Below are 24,545 nucleotides of genomic sequence, written 5' to 3' on the forward strand. Positions count from 1 at the left end.
AGTAGCTCCACATTTTTTTGGTTAGGAAATGTGAATAGAAAGTAACTCCATCCACATGCTGTTTAAATTTACAATTAACATATAGTATCTTGTACTGATTCTAGTACTGCAGATCAGAGCACAACTATCACTGGCTTTAAATTCTGGATCCACACAGTATTGTGCCTGCTTGGTTTACAATTTAATTTTCTTTAACATCAAAGCCTAATTTTAATGTAGAATCATAGGGTTGGAAGAGACCTCAGGAGGTGGTCATGTCCAGACTCCTTCCCAAAGCAGGACCAATCCCAACTAAATCATCCCAATCAGGGCTTTGTCAAGCCGGGACTTAAAAACCTCTAGGGATGGAGATTCCACCACCTCTCTAGGTAACCCATTCCAGTATTTTACCACCCTCCTAGGGAAATAGTTTTTCCCAATACCCAACCTAGACTTCCCCCACTGTAACTTGAGACCATTGCTCTTTGTTCTGCCATTTGTCACTACTGAGAACAGCCTCTTTCTATCCTCTTTGTAACCTCCCTTCAGGAAGTTGAAGGCTGCTATCAAATCCCCCCTCACTCTTCGCTTCTGCAGCCCAAATAAACCCAAATCCCTCCGCCTCTCCTCATAGGTCATGTGCTTCAGCCCCCTAATCATTTTGGTTGCCCTCTGCTGGACCCTCTTCAATGTGTCCACATCCTTTCTATAATGGGGGGCCCCAGATCTGGATGCAATACTCCAGATGTGGCCTGACCAGAGCCGAATAAAGGGAATAATCACTTCTCCAGATTTGCTGGCAGTGCTCCTTGTAATGCAACCTAATATGCCATTCGCCTTCTTGGCTACAAGGGCACACTGTTGACTCCTATTTAGCTTCTCATCCACTGTAATCCCCAGGTCCTTTTCTGCCAAACTGCTACTTAGACATTCAGTCCCCAGCCTGTAACAATGTGTGGGAGTCTTCTGTCCCCATTGCAAGACTCTATGCTTGTCCTTGTTGAACCTCATCAGATTTCTTTTGGCCCAATCCTCTAATCTGTCTAGGTCACTCTGGAGTGATCTTTTCCAAAGTAGCTTTTTCTAAGTAGCTTTGGCTAGGACTCGTGTGCTAAATGTTCTCTCCATTTTTAACATAGTCTTCTTGCAATAATTTATCTTCTTTTAGATCTTTAAAGCTAGGCCCTTTTTTATAAACCCAAGTGGATAAAACCTTGAAATTCATTATATTTAAAACCTTTCTGGAACTGTGGGGTGAAGAAAATCATCTGAAGAAGTACCAGTACTTATATTCTATTGTGGCATAAAAAAATTACAGTGGTTACTTTGAAGGTGTTAAAATAGGGATGGAATTTAGGAGAGAATAAGACCAACAGTTGACTACACAGACAAACTGTTTATATAGTAGGTTTACAGGAACCTCGCATCTCAAACTATAAAGTAGAGGCACATTTTCCCCTCTTTTCCCATGTAAGGTAAAGTACTCTTCTTTTTACATGCATTTCATAGCGTGAAATAAAAATCCAAAATAAAGCTAATTCTTCCCTTGTGCCAACAATGATCAGATGTGATCTGTTTAATGTAATACTTAGATACAATAAAATAGTTTCAACTTTACCTATTAATTTTTGTGACTCAAAAGTTCTGCACTTAAAGTTCTGCATTGAGTTCTGCATATTGCAAGCACAACGTTAAACAATTATTACAAATAATAAATCTTTGACATGGTTTAAACCATCTGAGCATTTTGTTTGTACCTGGAAGAGTCTACACACTGGCCACTTTTGGAATATGATCAGAACTGTTTTTGCATTGGATGGTCTTATTGGATGATTAAGACTGAGCTCTTATGATACTGGACACACTTTTTTCCAAGATGACCTTTTGCCATTTTATACTTTAACTTATTTTGTTGGTACTGTACCCATGTATTGTTCAGACTGCCTGAGAGAACCAACCATTAGTTTTCCAGCAAATCTTGTAAAAGCGTTCACTGCATTTCATTATTACCTAATTGATCTAAGCTAAAAGTTCTTAAATAGAATGCCCTGACACCTCTTTGCCCTTGCTAACAAATGGTTTGAACACTTTTGTTTAAAAGTTGTAATGTGAGCTTAAATTGTTTCCTTAGCATATTTTATCACCATATTTCAAAAGCTACAGTTTTGACAGGTACTAGGCCCTAAGTTTTTCAGGCATGTAGAAGTGTAATTTCCATTGATGTTCATGCAGGAATTTGGCTGTGTGATGCCCATGAATAAAATTCAAAACTGTGTTTGAGGTTTCATTTAGTTTTCAGATGGCTTTTAATGTGTGGGTTTAATAGAAATTTCCAGTAGAAATCTGTAACAGCTGGAATACACATACGTTATGGGGCCAGAGAAACCCTAACATCTGAACCAAAGTGAACAAATTTGAAATAGTTTCTAACAGCAGTCATATACATACAGTAGAACCTCAGAGTTGCAAATACCTCTGGAATGGACCTTCATAGCTCTGAAAAGTTTGTAACTGAATAAAACATTATGGTGGTTCTTTCAAAAGTTTACACCTGAACATTGACTTAATAAATTTTTGAAACTTTACTATAAAAGAAGAAAAATGCTGCTTTTCCTTTATTTTTTAATAGTTTAATGCAGTACTGAATATGTGCTTTTTTTGGTCTTGTCAGTTGTTTCTGCTGTTGCTTGAATGTGCACTTTAATTCCAAATGGGGTGTGGTATTGACTGGTCTGTTCATAACTCTAGTGTTTGTAATTCTGAAGTTCTACTGTATATACACTTAGGTGCCAAACATCCAAAACTAATTTAAAATAATGTAAAAAAACCAAACAAAACCTGACATAATAAATGCAGGATGTCTTTTTCCCTCTCTAATTTGCCCAAATTATATGAATTTAATATTTATTCCAAATATATACACCAAAAGCTCTCATTCAAAGAGATTGTAAATTCCTTTCTTTGGTGGAAGAGAGTGGGATAAAAGTACTGTGGTGGATAGGACAACTGCTGGCCAACATTCAGTGACTAAAGGGTTAAACTTAGGTAGCTAGGGAGCCAGGGGAACCAACAGGAGAAGGCACTGAAACTTGAATTGGAAGATATACCTGCCTGGTTTTATTTCCTTTTGTGTGAGTTTTAAGCCAGGAATTGGGGGAACAAGATGAATTGAATCAGGCAATGCTCTCTTCCTGTGTCCAAGAAGAAGGGATTTTTCACTTGATGAAGCAGCCTATCTCCCAAAGCCAGGGAATCTGTGACCTTGGGAAAAAATTTTAAGCAGAAGCTAGTGGCAAGGTATTTTTAAGGTATCTTGTAGGCCCCCACATTCTGCACTTGGAGTGCCAGAGTGGGGAACAGCCTTGACAAGTACACATGAGGATTTTCCCCTGCTTACACATACAAAGGGGTGGTGATCAAATGTTTCCCTGGACCCTAGCAGTTACTGTAAGGCTGAGATTGACTGAGTAAGGGACACACAAGAGTCAGGTTGGGCCAGGAGCTTATAACAACATGTAGAATACACTTAAGAGTTCTCACAGACTGAAGTAGCTCCTCTTCTCCCTCCTGTGGAGCTCATCAGGGACTTTCTTAGGGATGACAGCTGTCAAGAGATGCTACATCAGTGTCACCCTAAAGCAGGGGTGGGGAACTTTTTTTGGGGTCGGGACTGCTGACCCACAGAAAAATCAATTGGGAAGGGGGGGCGCACACAAGTGAGAAGCAAAAAACAAACGAAAGACCCACAAAACCCTCCCTGAGCGAAGTCCCCGACTGAGAAAGACAAAGACATTCTCCACATCATTTCCCCTGCACACCAAAGCCTGGAGAGGCCCAGGTTCCAGCCTTGAGGAGGGATGGTAGGGGGCAGTGGAGCACCAACATGGGCTCCCCAGAGCTGGGGGAGAGCCCCGAGTCTTGGAAGCTGGATTTAGACAAGCTGGGGGCTGTGTCTGGCCCACAGGCTTTAGACTCCCCACTTCTGCTCTAGGAGGAGAGAAATGCTCAAGGCCTAAGACTGGGACCCTGATAAATGACTTTTTTCTTATTTGCTGCTTGTTTGAAGGAGAAATCATGCTTCACTGCAAGATTAAATCTGTATAAAGTGGGTTGCGTATATTCTTATGTGAGTTATGTAAAAATTTCATTTGACTTTTTTTTAGAGACATATCAACAGTAATACTACTTAAATCATGTTTCATCATAAATGTTAATATTCCTTTCTGATCTTGAATCAAAGCTTTAACAGACAAGTATTTGTTCACATTACAAGACGGGAGTAAACACCTAGCATTCCAATGCCCTGACAATGCAAGCTTGCATTCCAAAGGCCTATTCTACCCTAATGTAATAGTCTGTCATTTACACTTTTTCTTAAGTCATTAAAGATAGGCTGAATGACCCAGGGTCAACAAGCTGACTAATCCTTTCTGGCCATGTGCCGCATTTTAATCAGATGTCTAATATTTCAATTAAATAATGTCATACAAGAATTAAATAGGTTTAAATCTGGAGTTATTTTCTTACTGCTTGGGATGCTTCCATCTTTGTCCAAGTATGGGCACGTTTATGTGGTATATGGGAAAGTTTGCATTAGAAGTATTGTCTGGTTCCAGTAGTGTGAACAAGTGTTTCAGCTTTCTAAGTGGTGTTGATCTATCTAGCTTTTTGACAGTCTTTTTAGGTTCAGTTTCAAAAGCCAGAGGAGTCCTTTTAAAAAAATGCAACTATTATCATACCCAAAATAGAGAGCGAGAAGCTGCGTTCCCTCCTATATTTTTCTATCCATGGGCGAAAGAAATTTTATGTGCATCAAGGCATATGCAGAAGTGCACCTCCACATGCTTACCTGCTGTGGGCATGCTGCTAACCAGCTGGGTGGCACCTGCTTCTCTCCTGGGTGGCTGCCCAAGCACTCAGCTTACAGGGAACACTGCTGAGAGAACTAATTCAGCCATAAGATAAAATGTCAGGAGCTAGTGTTAGGACCTTGACTCTTCAAATTTGAACCTTTTTCAGCTAGTTTTAAACACTTTTTTGTGAAAATATTTTATGAACCATAAAAGGTTAATTTGAACAGCCTTGAACAAAGAGTTTAATGTGAGTCATGTAACAAAACACATTTTGAACCTTAAATCAGCATCTCTCAAACAGATGTTTTCATCTATATTGGATTTAGGCCTGTGTCTGAGCCATCCTTAATTGAAAATACTTGAAGTACATTCTTTGAACAACCAGAACTTTCCAGGTTTTATATTATAAAAAGTAAATATGTATGAAATATGAATACATAGAACAGATTTTTCTTGTAGAAATGGACAAAACGCTTTCTACTTTATAACTGAAAACACCTGGAGTCTTAATAAACTCCAGAAATTGAACAGTATCGGGGAGAGAAAACAGCAAGGTTGTTTAATATGCTTGAAGCCTTTCAAAGGATATGGAGCTGATCCCTTGACATCTGTATCAGACTGAATGGTGATTGCATTGCTCTGTTGTATCTTCTGAATTACTTTTAGAATTAGCAGGAGATGAGGGAAGGCATATAACAGCTGGCAAGCAAGGTTTCAAAGAAGACATTCACATATCTCAGCAGTTTCTTGTTCATTCTGCTTGTGAGATGTCATTGTATGTTCTTGCACAGAAGTTTCCTTGGGGATATAGCTGTGACCTTGGATACAGTAAAGGAGTTCTGACTGGCATAATCCTAGCTTCCCATTTTACAAAATAAACAACTTTGAACACAAGTAGATTAGGGCATAATAGAAAAAACATCTGGAATATGCATTAAAAAAAACCCTAAGCTGATGCTAGGCATTTGACAACTATCACTATTCCTTTATTTAATATTTTTGAATTTTTTTACAAATCTGGAGCAGATGGAGAGAGAGAGAAACTGACACATCAATTATTTAGAGGGAAATGCACCTAAAGCTACCACAACTCTCTAGAAATAAACAGCATGTGCAGTAGTAGCTATTAACAGCCTTGAAGACATTTAAAGGAAAAATATTTGAAATTTATAGAGATAGGTACATTATTTTTCTAATTTACCCAAGAGCTGCTCATTGGTTCATTGTTCTCCCCTCTTCCCCCACCCATATCCCACTCCTCCCCGAAAGAAAAACTTCTTAAAAAAAAAAAAAGCAATGTTTATTCTCCATAGAGCAAATGATTAAAAGATCAGGGTTTTTAAAACAGCTATATAGGTAGTTTAATCTAATTAGTTCTCCCTCCTGCTAATTTAACCCTCTAATCCACAGCTTCCATTAATAGTTCTACATTGTTCCATTCTTTTCTTCACCTAGTTTCATTTTCTTGTCCTTATATATACCATGTAGAATGGCAGAGTCAGCGATAGGAGTGATTGCCAGTTCAGTAGGAGGAAGGAGAATACATAGTGCCGAGAACAAAAAGAGATTGGGGAAGTGGAAGAGTGGTGGGTTATTCTCCTCCTTTGATCAGGTCATGACTGGATGGTCTCCTATTTTGAGCTAGCATTATGTAAACCTATTCTAAGAGGGGATATCACTATTGGTTAAGGAGTAACTTCTCTGTTGTGAAGCCAGAACATTTCCTAAATCTCTTATAGTCACAAGGTCAATTTGGCTTAAACAAGGTCTTTATCAAAAAGGGATATTATTTGTGGCGCTAAAAGTATGGAAGTCCAGCATCAGACTGTAATCCAGTTTCCAGTGTATTTAAAAAATTGTCTTTACATCCTGAAACTCTGCTGTTCAATGTTTAAACTATTTTATTGGACTATTAAGGATCTTAACTGGTTAATGCATTACAAAGGCAATTTCCCCTCTTGATAGCAACATTTCCTCATCAACCGCTGTGAATGAGCCACTTCTACACTGACTTTATTAGCCTCATTTACACAAGTTCCAAGTACCCTCTTTCTTTTATTGCCCATATATATTGTGGCCGGGTTAGTTCCATTCTTGGGTCCTAGACCCCTGGCCAGTCCGCTGTCCCACAGTCTAGGTCTTGTGGACTGGGCCCTGCCCATCTTTGCTGGGCTTTGGTTCTCCTGCTAAAAGGGTGTGAAGCAGGTGCCCCTTGGTCAACCTGAGCTGCATGACCAGTTCTCCCCAGCTACCGGTTGGAGTTTCAGGCTACAGTGGGAAGGGAGCCCAAATACTTCTTTTCAGAGCCCCTCACTTTCCCATGTAGTTTCTGGAAATGCTGATGTTTACTTTCTCAGCTTCTCTGACTGTGCTTACTAGTTACAAGTTCTTCCCTGCCTCGACTCTCCAAACTCCTCTTCCGCTTTCTCTCCCGCACCTCAGCCGGAAAGGCTTTTTAAAAGGCCCAGTGGCTACCTGAAGTCAAATCATCTGGTCCTTAATTGATTTATAGCTGTCCTGTCCTAGCTGCTTCCATTCTGCCTTAATAGCCTCAGGTTAGCTACTCCTGGCTACCTTGAAGTAACCCTCTTTCTTATCTAGTTCTTTAACCTGCCCTGTCCCAGAACATATTCATTTTCTCTCAATAGATAGATATACACATATATCCATGCTCTATAACCTCCACTCCAGTTAATCAGAAGTGGGTTTTACAGATGGAAGTTTGTGCCCTAATAAATATCTGTTAGTCTCTACAGACTGGTCTACACTAAACCAGGGAGGCTGGCTTAAGGTACACCATCCAGTTATGCAAAATGTGTAGCTGGATTCGGTTTACCTTAAGCTGAGCCGCCACAGCATCTACACTGTGGGATGCCACCAGGTTTCCTTTGCTCCTTGCAGATTGAGGAATACCAGACACCAACGGGACTTGCCCTCAGTGTTCGATTTGACCAGCTAAATCAAACGCTAGAAGATTGACCTCCGAAGGGTCAATCTTCTCCATAGTGTAGACATGCCCAAATGTGCCACAGGACTCCTTATTTTTGCAGATACGGACTAACACGACTACCCCTCGGAGGCTATTAAACTGTACTTCCCATTTTAAAAAAAATTGTAAAATTCTGTACATGCACATTAAATCCTTGAAGACTTTCTGCTGCGAGACTGGTGATTGCTTAAACTTGGGAGAAACCACTGCGTTAAAAAAAAAAAAAAAAATTAAACAGATGGTGCCTGTTTTTAATATTAATCTAATCTTTGGCTGTGATGTCAGATACTGTAAAGAATTGTTAAACACAAATTTTATAAGATGGAGACAAAAACTGGAAGATGAACTGTTTTCTGCTGACCCTTATGTTTACTATCATAATAACATTACACAGTGGACAGAGCAAAAAATATTTGGGATTACATTTTATAATATGTATAATATATTTATAATAATATTACCATCCTTAATGTACAACTTTACGTAAATAGCATAGTAATTTCTTAATACATATTTATAAGATTCTTATGCCAGAAGGATTCTAGAAGCGTCTTTATAAAGAATATCTAAAGACAAGGGATATTTATTTTTAACAAGTCCTAATAATGAAACCAGAGTAAAGAGAAATGTTTGAGCATCTGTAAATAAATCTCGTTTCACCAGATCATAGCTCTTTCTATAATTATATTTGTTTAGTTGCACATGTGTGGAAAAAAATGGTTAACTATTGCTGAACTGATTTTGTGTGTGCTTGGCGTTGTTGTTTTTAATTTTGTGATTTGTGTATGGTAGTTTAAGTAACATTAGATACAGACTTTTTTACATACTGCTCCAAGAGAATCATGAGAAAACTATGGTGTGAATATACTATTTGGTTTATTCAGTTAGATGTAGTAGATAGCTGTATGTAACACACAGAGTACTAAATATCTTTTAAGGTTAAGAAATAAGGTTATTTTGGTCAAACATTTAATTTTAATTATATGAATGCGTGAATTGGTTGTTCTCATTTATGGCAAGTTTCATGTGTGACCTTACTTGTACAGGTTACACCTCCTAAAACCAGCACACTCTGGTCCAACAACATCCATGGCCTCCTGGAGGCGGGAGCCCGCAGCAGTGTGGGGCCAAAGGCCGCTGGTAGCAGGTTCAGCTGGGGCAGAAACAGTTGGCAGTGCTGAGGGATAGGAGGCTACAAGGCCAGTGGTAGGATACCTGCCCTGGTCTAGCATTCTCTAATTCAGAACCAGTCAGGTTCCAAGGGTGCCAGATCAGGGAGGTCCAACTGTAATTTTCATACTTCTTAATGTCTGGGGTTTGCTCAATGTCCTCTCATTTCTGAGGTTATCAAACACAATTCATCTGATACTGTTTTGTGTTTTTTTCAATATTTTTGATGCTCTTCATAAGAAAGGTAAACTTACTATATGAATGAAAATGTCACATACTAAAAGTGCAATAATTATCAAATCTGTAAAATAGAAACATTTCTAAAGCCCCTAATAGTTCTCCACATTCATTTGTATCCAATCTAGAATTTTCTTAAAACCTGCTTAAGTGAAGACTCAGAGGATAAACCTGTCCTGTTAAAGAAGTCGTCATAGTTGTACTGTGTGAAATAGAAAATGTAATTGCAAAATATGCAACTTTCTTTTGCAAACAAAAGAAAAAAAATCCAAACCATAGCTTAATAACTCTTGCATTTCAGATTCTGCGTCTATTTAAAAAAAACTCTGAAGAAACCCATAATAATCCTCTCATGTTCCACTGAAAGTGGATGGTTACCATAACATCTCACATTTATATATCTTCCATACAGAAGGCTCATAACATTTTCAAAAATATTCATATATACATTTTCATCTTCTCTGTTGAAATGGGAGAGAACAGCTATATTTGGCAAATTTCCCATGGAGAAAACAAGATAAATTCTGTCTGAGGACACTGAAGTTAAACCTCTACCCTCAACTAAAAATACCATGGAATCTTTAGTGTAAATATTGAGCAAACGATAGTTTTCACTTGGAACACAATCCGTCTACCATGGAAGGATGAAAATCTACTGGAATTTGAACCTTTTATTCCAGTGAATGTAGTTATTCCTGTTAGGCTTTAAATCAAGCTGCCTTGATGCTTTCTCAAATTAGAGAGGGTGGAGAAGGGCATTTGAGTTTCTAGGTAAACTGTGATTTTCCTCTCCCCTCCAGTTGTTTGATGGAAGCTCTTCAGACATCATGACGGGATGGGACAGAGACTATCTGTATTTTACACTATGCCTATAATTTGCTAATCAATCTGAGTCGGCAAACTAAATAAGAGGTCTTGTACACTATAACTACTTCACAGTTCTTAGCTTTGTTATTTTGGGGAGTGGTTGGAAGTAGTATTAAAAATGTCAGACATTCACATTTTGTTTTTCCTAAGGCTGTGAATACCAGATTCTATTACTAGACTTCAAATATAGGGACAGCCATTATGAAATCTTTTAATTGTTCAGTCCAACAAAGAGAGACAACCACCCTCAAATAATGATGCTTTTGAAACCACTTATTTTCTTTTTAGGAAGTTCCTCTGACTCTTCACTTTCATGTGTGTGTTTGATGTTTTACTCGCTGCAATACAAATCACTGTGCTCTTCTTTAAATGCTTTCAAATTATTCTAACCAACATACCACATACTAGAGCTGATTTGAAAATTGGGAGGTGGTGGTGAACAAATTTTTAAATTTTTTTAAATCAAAATTTCAAAAATTGAAACACTTCAACACACTGTCAAATCTCAGTGAGGCATTTCTTTCCTTCATAGCAAAGGCCAGGAGGTCCATGACTGGTAATGAGAGCTATAGAGAGAGGCTTACACCTTGTCTACACTTACTGGGAGATCGGTACTGCTGGAGTCAGTCTTCTGGGGGTCGATTTAGACCTGCTAAGGGCTGGGAAAGCTAAGGCCCAGGGACTGGATGTAGCCCCCAGCTTACCTGGATCCAGCCTCCATGCTGGTACTCCAGGCCATCTTCCGGCCCCCTGTGAGGCTGGAGCACTCACAATCTACTAACCTGCTGCCCCACCCCAGGCGCTAGTGTGTGTGAGGAATGTGGGGAGTACCTTTCCCCTTCTCAATCAAGGGCCAAGTCAGTGAGGGTTTGTTTGTTTGGGGGTTTTTTGTTTTTACTTCTCAATTGACTCTTTCCATGGGTCAGTGGCCCCAGACCCCAAAAAGATTCCCCACTCCTGCCCTAAATCAACCACTGATGACGCTCTTGTCAACACCGGTACTCCTCCAAGATCAAGGAGCTTAAGGGGAATCGACTGGAGAGTTCTTCCCATCAGCTCCCTGCAGTGAAGACACAGCGGTAACCTGAGCTAAGGTACATAACAGTGGTCCCCAACCTTTTGGGGCTGCCAGGCACCCGGGGGCGGGGCCATGCATGCGCCGGGGGCCCAGTGTGCAAGAATGGCTCGGGCTGGCCCTGGTCACTAGGTGAGAGCACATAAATGCCCCGGCAGGGGCCATGGCGCCTGCGGGCACTGCGTTGGGGATCATTGGTATATAGACTCCAGCTACATTACTCACATAGCTGGAGTTACACTACTTAGTCTGACACTGTCTCTGGCCTTAGGGTGTAGCTGTTGCCAGTGGGTAGAATAGGATGGCATTTACTTTCTGAATGGATATTTGAGAAAAGAACCTGGTGAATTCCTATGACTGCATAGTATGTGGCGCTTGGAAAGAGAACCTGGCCCTTGGGAAGAAAGGTACAAGAAGAGTGATTTCAAGAGTAGCAAGTCTGTATGTTTTTTGGGTTGTGAATGGTTGTTTTTTAAGCTTCTGCTCATCTGCCTATGGAGAAAAAGGAAAAAACAAACAAAAGAAAAACAGTGTTCTAAATTGCATCTTTTTATTTTATTTCACTGGTTCAGGGAATTTCTTGTAAAAGTCAGTCTGCTCTGCTCTTTCTCGCTGGCTTCAATGACCTAAGTATTTGTTTTAAAGTTCATCACCACTTAAATGATTTCTGAATTGGTGCTAAATTTGAACTTTTTAGTGCAGATAGTAACATGAACCCTATTCTGTTCATACAACATTTCACAATAAACTTGGTCTTAATTCTCTACTTGCTCACAGTACAAACATTTACACTAGTGTAATGCCACTTTCCTTAATTCAGTGGCATTTGTAAGGGCAAGGAAGGTTACACACTGGCTCTCGGCCCTACTTCCACAGATCCAGGAGCTGGCTTAAAAGCCTCTGTATCAGAAGCAACTGCGTGGGGTGACAAACAGCTCCCTGGGAGCAGGGTGGCAGGCAGGAGCTGGCTGTCACCTCGTACTATGGGCTGTGCAGTACAAAGCACAACTTCCCTTCCCCCCCCCCCCCCCCCAAGGGGTGAGGCTGGCAGCTGGCCCCTGGCACTCACTGGCTGCCAGCTCCCGCTCCTGGGGAGGCTGCTGCACTGCGGGCTCGCAGTGTATATTTTATACTGCAGAGCCCACAGCATGTAACCACTAAGATTTTCAGTGGTCACGTGATTACCTAACGAACCACATTTTAACATCCCTGTCATTTACATGAGCATGCCCATGGGTTTCAATGTGACCGCTTTCATATGTAAAGTTACTTCTATGCGTATTGACGAGATCAGCTCTTACTCTCTTGTACAAAAATTTCAGTTGCTCATTCTCTTCCTCACTGACCTGTTAGTGGCTAATGCAATTCTCAATGTAGTCAGTGGAGGATTCCCCCTGATTTTTAAAAGTAGGAAACTCAGTGCTGTTTTGCAATATCAAGTCGCCAATTTATGTGAGTTTGTTGCCTCATAAGAGTGCAGCACTTGAGCTTCTTATTGTATTTCAGTGAAGAGAATGTACTTGAATTTGTACTGTTACTCACTTGTCATCTTTAAAGATTAAATGTCTGGGGCTTTTAAATGGAATTGTAAGGTGATCTTTCTGAATGCTTCAAATAGGAATATTTAAGAGCCACTTCATATATATGTAACATCAAACTTTTCCTTATTTCAGAAGTCATCAATTACAAATTTTGGCGGCACAGCAGAGCCCCAACATATGTTGTTGTATGGTAGCGAAGTTCTCAAAGTGTTCTCTTGTGGACTAGTGATGGTCTGCTGAGAATTGGCTGCTCACATGCCATTGAAATATAAATGTGTATATATAGTGCCAACAGTACCTTATAAAATGTAGTTGGCTATTTTTTGTATGGCACAATAATGCCATTTAACTGTTAGGCAGGTTTTATGCTCCGATAACAGGGTTTAATGGGAGCTGTGAGATTAATGGGATGTCACAACAGAATGAGAGCTAGTAGTAGGCAACTTAAGGTACCTAGTATCAAACAAATGAGGGAGGAAGAGATGTATGGTTGTGCTGAATTTCCTTCATCAGCCTAATCAGTGAAATTAGCCTTGTACAGTTTAGCTTCCTTACTGAGGCATTCAACACAACCCTAAAATTAGTGTATTTAAATGTATATGTGCAGGTGGCTTTTAATGATGGTGCAGTAGGAGGAATAGGAGAGCTAACTTTAGGTTCAGTCTTTTAAACTACATTTCACAGCAGAATATATGAACAGATCTAATCTAATATACAAGAAGAGAGCTGAAATGGGTATTGACAGTTTGCTTACAGGGCAAGCCCACACAATTCATAAGAAATTTCTGCTGTTTTTCAATCAATTAAAAAAAAAAGTGCTTGAGCTCATTTATAACTTAGATTCTGCCAGCTGGTTATATTACAAAATCCATCACTAACAATCTTTCTTCTGCTGTTTAGCAGTGATTACCTGGTAACCTTCAATGTGTTTTTTCAACACAATCTGGAAAGTAGATCTTGTAAAAAATTCTAAAGCTAGAGTCTTGTGAATTTCATTATTGTGTGGGCTTATCAAATGTTGTATTTGCTCAAAAGGTAGATGCTTAAGCTATATGCATACATACTACTAAGGCTATTTAAAAATGAAATGCTGTTACAAAAAAGGATTGAAGACACTTCACATTGGCTTTGTGGCCAAACAAATATCAAATTTGAATAGTCTAAATGGTGTGTGTGTGTGTGTGTGTGTGTGTGTGTGTGTGTGTGTGTGTGTGTGCGCACTCTGTGCTGCATTTTTATTTTTAAATATTCACTATCTGTTTCTGAAAATGAGTATATTAACTACCAGTCCCATTCCTTGAAATTTATTTAGGTTCCTAATGATTTGTTACTAGACACGTTCCTCTCTCTAAATATTTGGTGAAAGGATAGCACACATCTCAAACTCAGTGGATCAAAGGATGGAAGAATCGGGCTTGTACAGTGGTAGCATAGAGGTTTCTAGCAACCCTGCGTATGAAAGATTATTCCTAACCTTGGAAATTTGCGGTGATGATTTGAGGGTACAATGAAACCTTAAGTTTGAATAACTTAGCATGAAAAATTAGCAGTAAGCATTTTGATTATTGTGTGATTGGTTTGCCTTCATGTATTGAACTGAAATGGAGATAGATCAGTTAGGCTTTATAATATGAGATTATTTCTTCACTGTCTTTTAGAGCAGTGGTCCCCAACCTTTTGAGGTTGCCGGGCGCCCGGGGGCGTGGCCGTTCACCCACCGGGCGCCGTGTTGTGGACCACGGTTTTAGTGTATTAGAGAGCCCCCAAAAATTACTTGGGCAAACTAGAGCACTTCATAGACATTAGTACTTTTAGGCCTATTAATTTTATTCTTGAACTAAAGGATGGAAGAGTGAAGAACTTTTATACCATTAATGGTTGTTTTTTTCCAAACCCAACAAAGCACTTTGGATACAGCCTCTAAAGTTTTTCTCTTTTTCAGAGAAGGGCGGTGTTTGTTGTACTGCCCTTTGGGCAAACCATCGGTATCACTCTGGCAAGACATTAGTGGACGAAGGGGGCAGGTAAACAATTACTGACCATTTTTTGTCACCAGAAATTGCTAAATTTATGCACCATAAATTCATCCTGTATTATCATAACAAGGGTGAGTAATGGTCATTCTTGCTGTAACACTTTTGATGGAAGAATCAGGCTGGTCTATAATAATTCCTTTATTTAAAAAAAATCCATCATAAGATCGGCCATACTGGGTCAGACCAAAGGTCCATCTAGCCCAGTATCCTGTCTGCCAACAGTGGCCAATACCAGATGCCCCAAAGGGAGGGATCACAACAGTTAATCATCATGTGAACCCCCCTCCCGTCATCCACCTCCAAACAGAGACTGGGGACACCTTTCCTACCCATCCTGGCTAATAGCCATTGATGGACCTAACCTCCATGAATCTATCTAGCTCTTTTTTGATCCCTGTTAAAATCCTAGTCTTCACAACATCCTCTGGCAAGCAATTCCACAGGTTGACAGTGTGCTGAGTGAAGAAAACCTTTGTTTTGTTTATTTTAAACCTGCTGCCTAGTTGGTGACCCCTAGTTCCTATATTGTGGGAATGAGTAAATAACTTTTCTTCACTTTTTCCACACCAGTATTGATTTTATAGACCTCTATCATATCTTCCCCTTGGTCTCCTCTTTTCTAAACTGAAAAGTCAAGTCTTTTAATCTCTTTTTATATGGGACCTGTTCCAAACCCCTAATCATTTTTGTTGCCCTTTTCTGAACATCTTCCAATGCCAATATATCTTTTTTGAGATGAGGTGACATCCGTACGCAGTATTCAAGATGGGAGTGTACCATGGTTTTATATGGGGGCAATAAGATATTCTCTGTTTTATTCACTATCCCTATTTTAATTATTCCTAACATTCTATTAGCTTTTTTGACTGCCTCTGCATACTGAGTGGATGTTTTCAGAGAACTATCCATGATGCCTCCATGATCTCTCTCGAGTAGTTGTAGCTAATTAGACCCCATCCTAGGTTACGTCTATACTGTGCTATTTTGCACAAGAAACATGCAAACGAGGCAAGCGTGGAATATCACCATGCCTCATTTGCATAATTAATGAGCAGCCACTTTTTGTGCAAGAGGCTTTTGCGCAAAAAGGAGCCATCTACATGGCTCCTTAAATGAGGCGTGGCGATATTCCACGCTTCATCTGATTTTCACGTTTCTTGTGCAAAACAGTGCAGTATAGATGTAGCCCTACTGTATGTATAGTGTGCATTATTTTATGTTTATCAACATTCAATTTAATTTGCCACTTTGATGCCCTGTCACTTAGTTTGGTGAGATGTTTTTGAAGCTGTTCAGTCTGATTTGCTCTTAACTATCTTGAGCAGTTTGGTATCATCTGCAAAGTTTGCCACCTGACTGTTTACCCCTTTCTCTAGATCATTTATAAATAAACAGGATGGGTCCCAGCACAGACCCTTGGAGGACCCCATTAGTTACCCCTCTCCACTCGGAAAACTTACCATTTATTCCTACCCTTTGTTTCCTGTCTTTTCACCAGGATTTATCCTTTGTGAATAAAATATATTCAGACCTACATGCTCCTACTACTTCATTGGATATATGCACATATCAAGGATTTAATTTATGAATTTACACTTATCACAGATTTTATACTGGTAAAGATAATTATCAGTAGTTCTTTTGATTAGAATCTGTGTGCTGGTTTATGAGGTCAAAATGAAGTAGCTTGTCCAGTATTCTGCAATAAGATTTACTAATTTAAGGCCCTGATCAATATAGCAAAGGAACTCGCTCATGAGTTTGACTTTATCTGGGCTCCAGGCCAGTGTATAGGGGCTGAGTAAGTGACTCCCAGATACTTATACTAGAACAAAACATCAATTTTTAAGTAATATCTTAACCATTTCCTGGAGCAGATGACCGAATAGTGTTGAGATAATTTGCTCCTGGATCTCAAAAAGCTTGGTAGCTAACTAGAAAGCATAGTTTGTATACCACTTGAGAAAAAGTTGAGTGATTTAATATCAAATTTACTCTCAAACCTCTTATTTTGGGTGGGGGAAAAATATGGGGGAGTGAGAAATAATCCAGAAAAAAAGCAGAATCAAAACCTTGAGGGTTCCCCAGAGACTGAGCCTCATGCTTCTCATGTGTGTATCACAGGATGGGGGAAAAGGAGTGTGAAGAGTTCCATAAAAGCAGCATTCTCCTGATAAGAGGTTTAGAAAACCTAATCTAGGAGGCGCAAAAAAGTTAAAAAATAAATTGGCATGTATAATTTTGAGGAAAAGAAATGGGCGGGCACCTGGTAAGACTTCAATTTATATTAAGAGCTGTTACAAATAACATGTGATCAATTCCTCTGTGTTAACTGAAAGTAGGACAAGAAGTAACAAACTTATTCTGCAGTAAGACATTTAGGTTAGATCTTCAGAAGAACGGTCTAACTTTAAGGATAGGTAAGTTCTAAAATAGGCTTCCAAGGAAAGTTATGGAATCCCCATAACTGACTGTTTATTTATAAACAGTTTTGAGCAAGTGGGGCAGTTCCTACAGGAGATTAAGAGAAATGAAAACTCATTTTAAAAAAATCATTGGGTTGTTTGTTTTGTTTTGCTTTGGTCTTCTGCAGTAAACAGTTTGTATACTTGCACTGTGGGGTCAGTCATTCCATAGTAGCTTTGCTCCGCCCCCCCCCCCCCCCCCCCCGCAGTCACAGTCAGTAATTGCTGTCTCTTCAAGAGGTACAGAGTCTATAAATTGACTAGCTGACAGAGGGTGGAATGGGGTATCTGCATAGCTCCTTTAGAGGATAAAGGACTCTCCAGCTAAGGCAGAAACATAGAGCTTCCCTGTGAACAGCCTTGGCCTCAGTGAAAATGATTTTTAGGGATGGAATTGCTATTCTTTGGAAGCAAACTCCTTTTCCTTCCTTCTCTCATGGTTTAGCACAAACAGCATGAGCTGATCCTTGCTGAATTTTCCTTTCCCAGAGTCCCTCTCGTGAGTATTTTCTTTGAAGATGCAGTCAGGGCCATGGCATCTGTAGGAGCAATAGACCTATCCTAAAATCATACTGATAAACATTTTTAGCATACTATGTATTCTATAAATGCCACAGGTTACAGAAAATCAATTTGGAACTACTTTTCTTATCACCAGATGGAGGATTTATTTAACTGGAGTCCTTACATTCCTCAGCGGAAGCCATAAAAAGATTAAGGTCCAGTATCTGGGGTCTTCCCAGAGCAAGACACAAAGGTCCTTAGGAGGCTAGGAATCTTTCTTTTTCTTTCCAATGACATAGAGCTCCTATTTCTGTGCTTTACAAGATTAAGAAATAACAGACTTTAAACCCATGACAATGACACATACTGAAAAGTTATCACCATTGTAGGTCTCAGTCTTACTCTTTCTGAGTAAAGGGATTATGTGGGGAAATTCCATATTAATGTAAAGGGAGAAATACATTTCTTCTCTAGGTGGCTTTTTAAAAACAAAAGCATCTATTTGAGAGAGAAAGTTAAATACTAAAGAGATGGATTATTGACCACAGCGGGATAGTTAAATGTATTTATCATGCACCTTTATTTTATGTTACCTCAGTTTAACAATTTGGTTTCATTTTTTTTAGGGAGCACAAGCAGCTGTAATAGTCAAGCAGGAAAATACTGTGTGGGGTTTGTTTTGTTTTGTTGTTCAGTTAGGAGCTTGAAAATTGAACTAGCCAGAAAATGGAACTCCCTGGAAAATTTCTGGGTTTGGAGGGGAAGGAAGGGGGAAGGAATGCCCCAAACTGGGAGAAAAAGCAGAAATCGTGACACTTACGCAGAAAGACATTTAAAGGAAAAGGGTGACAGGAGACACCCTTGTCTCCCAGAAATTTCTCTTTAGTTTCATGGTGCATGTCCCTCCTGCTTCACACTTTGGCTTCTACTAAGGAAGGCAGCCTGGCTGCTCTGCCTTCCAACTTCTCTGCAGCTCTGTGAGGTGGGGGAGGTTGAGTGCCTGGAGTCTTACCCTAGGCTTCAAAGACAGAGAGGTAATCTGGGTTCGAACTTGGCAGGAAGGCTGGAGGCCAAGGAGGCAGAGAGCTTAGCCTTTGGTAGCCCTTGTGGAAGGCTCTTGCCAGTTTCACCTTCATTCTGATGGAAGCCTTCCAGGTAGGTGGCTGGGGAGCTGTCAAGGGCTGTCAATTTTGAGTCAATTAAAATTTTCTTATGAAAGATTTGGATGTTTGTGAAAGGCGCATTTTTAATGAGAATCATTTGGGAGGAAAAATTCCTGACCACGTCTACTTAAAATTTTGAAGCCCTGTGTGTGAAGCAATGTTAGAAGTGTAACTGTATAAATTGTGCTCATCAGATTATAGTTTCTTTGAAGAAATGTATTTACTTTCTCAGGCATGTGTTTAATGTTATGTTAGTGCCATATAATCAGTAACATTCAGAGTAATTCTTTAGCACTGTTCAATTGGTTCTGTTGCAAACTCTGCTAAAAAAGCCAGGAACCATGCCATGTAAAAGGCTTGTGAATATCAGGTAAAGTTTGAAATGCACTTTACTTTATCTTTATTTATCAAATCAAACTAATCAGTTGCATAGAGTTTAGATGTACAAGTACTAGATGCAGTTGTTAATGAGGCATATTGCCAGGAAGGAGGGGGAACTGTACACATCAAGTGAATGCTGGAAGTGTTGTGCACCTTTAAGTTTTTATAATATAACCTTTCAGTCCCTAAGGTAATTTTGGAGCATATTCAGCATCATATACAATGATATGTGAAATGTTCGTGCAATACAAAGATTAAATTGGTATGAATTGAGCCTTTATACGATTATATAGGTTCAGTTCTGTGTGTTCCATTACCATTGACAAGGTAAGGACCATTTTAACCTTTTTCTTTAATGCAGAAAAGTGATTCTGAAGACTGGTAAGCATGTAGGACTTTCATCTCCAAGTCATTACCATAAATGCAGCTGTTAACACATTCCCAGTGTATGATCTCCTTAAATACAGTGTTCCTTTCTGTTCTAAAGGAGCTTTTTAAATTCTGCCTTAGGGACATCTGAAAGATAAGAGAGATGTAGGCTTTGTTTCTAGGGAGTTTCAAGGCCTCAGATGCCCATTAAAGGTGCAAAAGGTCAAAGAATGTATGTCAAAGATCAATGTTTAATTATTACTGACTTTAAAATGAACAAACTTCCTAATGAGTTATGATTATTTCAAATTAGTAAGGTAATTATGGAGGGGAAATCTCACATTGCACCTTTTTTTAATATATATATATATAAAAACTTTCATCAGGGTCACACAGTGGTGCTGATGAAGTTTCTCCCTAAGTTTCAGCTCGCCCAGTTACAAAGTGTTAATGCAATTTGCTTTGTCTAAACAAGCTTTTTAAATGTTCCAGCTCGTATGTACTTTTTTTTTTTAAAATCTATGTATTATTATTGTCATGTTAAACTCCAGTGAGGCTTTCCTCTGGTGTATAGCTTTGGGACTGGAAGTGGGACTTTGAAAAGAAACAATGAGGAAAAAATTGAGAGAGCTGACACAAATGAACAGTAAGTGCCAGATCCTAAACTGAAAGCATGGAAAGTTTTGCTTGTAAGGTGGATATAACATCCGACAGATAACTCAAGCTGATATAAAGAGGTGACCTCTGTCCAATTTCTATGTGAAATATAACTGATACTATTAAATAACAATTGACGTGAAAATGGAAGTCTCCTCATACAAAAGCAAAGGGCTGAATAGCTCTGAAGACCATCCTGACTCCTAGGATTTCTCCGGGTTAGGGTTTGAGGCATGTGTTGTGGTAGAGCAGAGATATTTACATTACCATGGCTATATCTTGGTGTCTGGAGGGAATAATCTGGCATGTTTTGCAAACACTGACATGGATGATTGAATGATTTTTACCAAGCATAAAACATTTTCCTCCTGACTTGCTCAAAAGTTTTATAAAACTGCCATAAGTTCAAAAGAGGGATTTCTCCTACCAATATTTAAATTCTGCATTCAAGCACGTATTTTTCTAACACTCACTGAGATGCTGCAAAAGGCAACATTTTTGTTCATTTCACATAACTTGTTGCTTAAATTAATAGAGTGAAAACGAAAGAAGCAGAAATTGTTGTATTGATTATGGTATATTTTCAGCTCCCTACTTTCACTGCCTTTTGCTCTGGAATGAGCTTCAGCATGTCAACAACTGACATGCTACCTAACCCTGAAAAAAATGAAACAAAATATTTATTCTAATATTTAGACTAATCTTGACAGAGTAAGGGCCTAATTATTACCCTGTGTTTATGTATAGTGACCATTTTTGTAGTAGTAATTCTATATATGGATCAGATGTATAGCTGACCCTGCATGTGTAACAAATAATGTCTAGCCTGTACAGACACTGCATAGAATGGAACTTAAAATATATATTATCTTCTACAATATTTTTTTAAAATTCCCCTGGGTCTTGAAATGTAATCTTATGTTTTAACATTCAGCAAAGATTTAATATTTTAACACTGCTTAACAAAATATTTTTATAAATTAAAGTTAATTGAAAATTACAATATACTAGTAAAATAATTTAAAGGAATATTTAATGTGGACACATGCAAAAATTTGCTGTGACCTAATCTGTTACCAGTGCATATTTCCCAGAAATTTCCTTTCCCCGCTACTTACTGGTCTGGATCTAAATGCCTGCTGAAGTCATTTCTGGGGTGCACATCAGAGACTTCCCTAATATGAACATGAATCATACGAATGTGTTAAAGATCCTATTTAGTCCCTTAGGCCTCTTTTTATCAGCTAAGATTGGCAGGACAGATTTCCTCTCTGCCCACATGTCAAAGGACTCGCAGAATCTAAACTTTTTTTTCTCATGAATAGGCTAGGAAAGGGAGGGGAAGGTGATGACTGAGAGAGTGACCCAAGAGAAAGTGGTGTTTGGGACCTACAATGACTAGGTGTTTTATCTTTGTTGTTCCCCTGCCCCCCTTCATCACTTTATGGAAGTGGCTTGCAGCTCTTATCTCAGGCAGACTGCTGGCTTTGCTAGCTATGAGTCCTTTCCTGTTATACTAAAAACCTTTCAGGGTGGTTTCCCCTCCCAATTATTGTTTTACTAGCGGAAATACCCAGCGTGGCCCGGGGAAAATATAGTAATGAATGAACTATTTCAATTACATTAACATAGCATGTTTTATTGGAAATACTTTTCTCTGATATATTACTTTAAGAAATTAACATAGCTAGTGAGGTGCTTACAAAATGACAAATCCCATAGGGTCTCTCTTCTCAATCCCCACAAATCAGGAAGGCCCATCGGCCCATCTTCCCTTAAAGACTCTATGCAAACCAATGCCTGCAGCCTCCTTCCCAAAAGCCCTGAATAATGGTGGGGATGTCTCCTGGGCTCTGCAGCAGCAGCAAACCACTGCTCCCCAAGTAGCTGCTCCCCAAGCGCCTTCAGTGCATGCTCCATGGGGCAATGTGAATGGACTTCCTAGCGGCAGCTGGACTGGTTGCATTGATCAAAGCGAAACACCTTCAGACCAGGTGCAGTGAGTGATATCTAGATGATCAGAACATACAGCGCCTGAACATACCTGTTCTAACGAGAATAGGCTATTCTGAGTGTACCGTGTCCTCCTCAGGCTCCACGGTGCTCAAAACCTTGTCCTCCTACCTACCCCCTCTTTGTACTGTGAGCTGAATGCTGCAAAGTGCATAATGCCCGTGGCACTTGCTGATAACACACACAGCCCTGCCAGGAGAACACACGCAGCCCAAAGGAGGGCGAGTGGTGGGATGGCTCATTTGGGTGTGGGGAGAGGGAAGCAACTTTAATTTCCAGAAAGGGTTCAGTTAGAGCCTGGCTGGGTGAAGATGTTGAGAGGCTGTGATAGCTGGAGGCTTCTCCCAGCCACAATTAGCAAGGCTAGACCCCAGCCTCAGCATCAGCCACATTTGGGTCTGTCCTGGAGACCTGCTGGTGCCCTAGTATAGGGGAGGTTGCTGATTCTCTGCCCCACTGCAGCCTCTCGCCCATGGGTTTTCCTTTGATGGTGCTGCAGGTGCCCACATGCTTTTTCCTCTAGGATCTCGGCGTTGAAGTTTGTGACATGCTTAACAGAAGAGTCCAGCAAATGCCTATGATCGGGCGCTACTAAAAGCTAATGAGCAGTGGGCCCAATTGGGGCTCTGGAGAGAATATAACCAATCCAGTTATTTAAATGAGGAAACCAGTAGTATCTGTTCAAAATTTGGTGTTTCTAGCTCTTAGCATATTGGAGATCTTTTGGAATTATCAGTGGGCCCAATTGGGGTTCTCGAGGGAACCGATTTTGAGATATAACCAATCCAGTTATTTAAGTCAGGAAATCAGTAGTATTTCTGCAAATGTTGATGTTTCTAGCTTTTACCGTTTTGGAGATCTTTCGGGATGCACGCGCACACACAATTTCAGAAATATTTGATTCCTTTTTTAAATGTCATGTTAGTGAAAATAACTCCCTATCTTGAAATAAGAAATTTATGAATGCCTCTAGTCTGGCTAAAAATAGTACAAAATTATTACAAAATTATTCATAAGGCATCATGACCAGCCCCTTAAGTCTCTATACCATAATTGCAAACACTTGGCTCTATGCTCCCCTGCTTGACAGTAATTCAAGCCAGTGGTGGTAGTCTGTATTATTTGTTCTTTAACTTTCCTATTACTGGAAGGAGAAACATCACCCCTCAGTGCATTACAGCTCAGGAGATTATCCGAGACCTTGTACCTCCAACTGTTACACCCAAAGATTCCTCTTTCTGTAGGTATCCCAAACTTTTCTAGAGGAGCCCTACTGAGTTGTGAGGAAGCCAGGCAGTTTAATACTCGTTTATGCTGGTTTGTCCCTCACATTCTGAGAGTTGAAGAATGCGATCAAACAAGGTTGGTGCCAGAGTCTACCTGCTTCCCATCCACAGAGTTGGAAGGCTCTCAAAGCTCCTGCAAAGAGAGATTTCAGCCAGTTCTGGAGAAAAGGGCAGCATAGCATGTTGCAGTAGTGCCATTCTCTCTCATGGAAACGAGAGAGAGGACTATGCAGCACTTTAAAGACTAAAAAGATGGTTTATTAGGTGATGAGCTTTTATGGCTCATGAAAGCTCATCACCTAATAAACCATCTTATTAGTCTTTAAAGTGCTGCATAGTCTGGTCTTGCTGAAACAAAAGAGAGGACTAACACGGCTACATCTCTATTATTATTCTCTTATGTTTCCTGTAACCTGCCTTTGAGATTGCTGATTAGGATGCTTTGTGCTTGGTGTCAGGGCTATTGGTTTTTATTACAAAGTTACTTGTAAAGTATAATATTTTCTTAAACTTTTCCCCATTGGTCCTGAAAGCCTCATTTCACTGTTCTCCTCCCGCCCCCTTCTGGAAGTGATAATGAACTGTACGGTATATAAAATCCTAGCTTTTCAGACAGGTGACTCCTAACAAACACAGAGACTAGGTGTAGCAGACAAACCCTTTCTCTTTTCTGCTCTCTCTCCTTTTTTGATGATGATGATTATTGTAAGGCCAGATATCAAATGTGTATGAAACTTGTTCTGAGAGGAGAATACAACCTTAAATACATGTGTCCCCTTGTTGGTACATTGTGTCTGAAACAGTAATGGGCTTACCTCTCAGGCTTGAGTAACCTTTTATCTTATTTGTAATGTTGGGACTGGACACTGAATTGCACCAGGAACCCCTTTCTGGCTTATTTATGAAATCTGGTGTGTGTCTGAGGAGGACTAGTTTTGGTTTTCTGCCCCTAGGTTTCTA

The 24,545-nt window shown here is 39.7% G+C and overlaps 1 protein-coding gene across 3 annotated transcripts in view; it reads left to right on the forward strand.

Moving 5' to 3' along the window:
* ALCAM (activated leukocyte cell adhesion molecule) overlaps positions 1–24,545 on the forward strand; it is a 179,667-nt gene that overhangs the window by 42,510 nt on the left and 112,612 nt on the right. The window lies entirely within an intron of this gene.

The sequence above is a fragment of the Pelodiscus sinensis genome, chromosome 1 (genome assembly GCF_049634645.1).
Source record: "Pelodiscus sinensis isolate JC-2024 chromosome 1, ASM4963464v1, whole genome shotgun sequence".
In the NCBI taxonomy this organism is placed as follows: Eukaryota; Metazoa; Chordata; order Testudines; family Trionychidae; genus Pelodiscus; species Pelodiscus sinensis.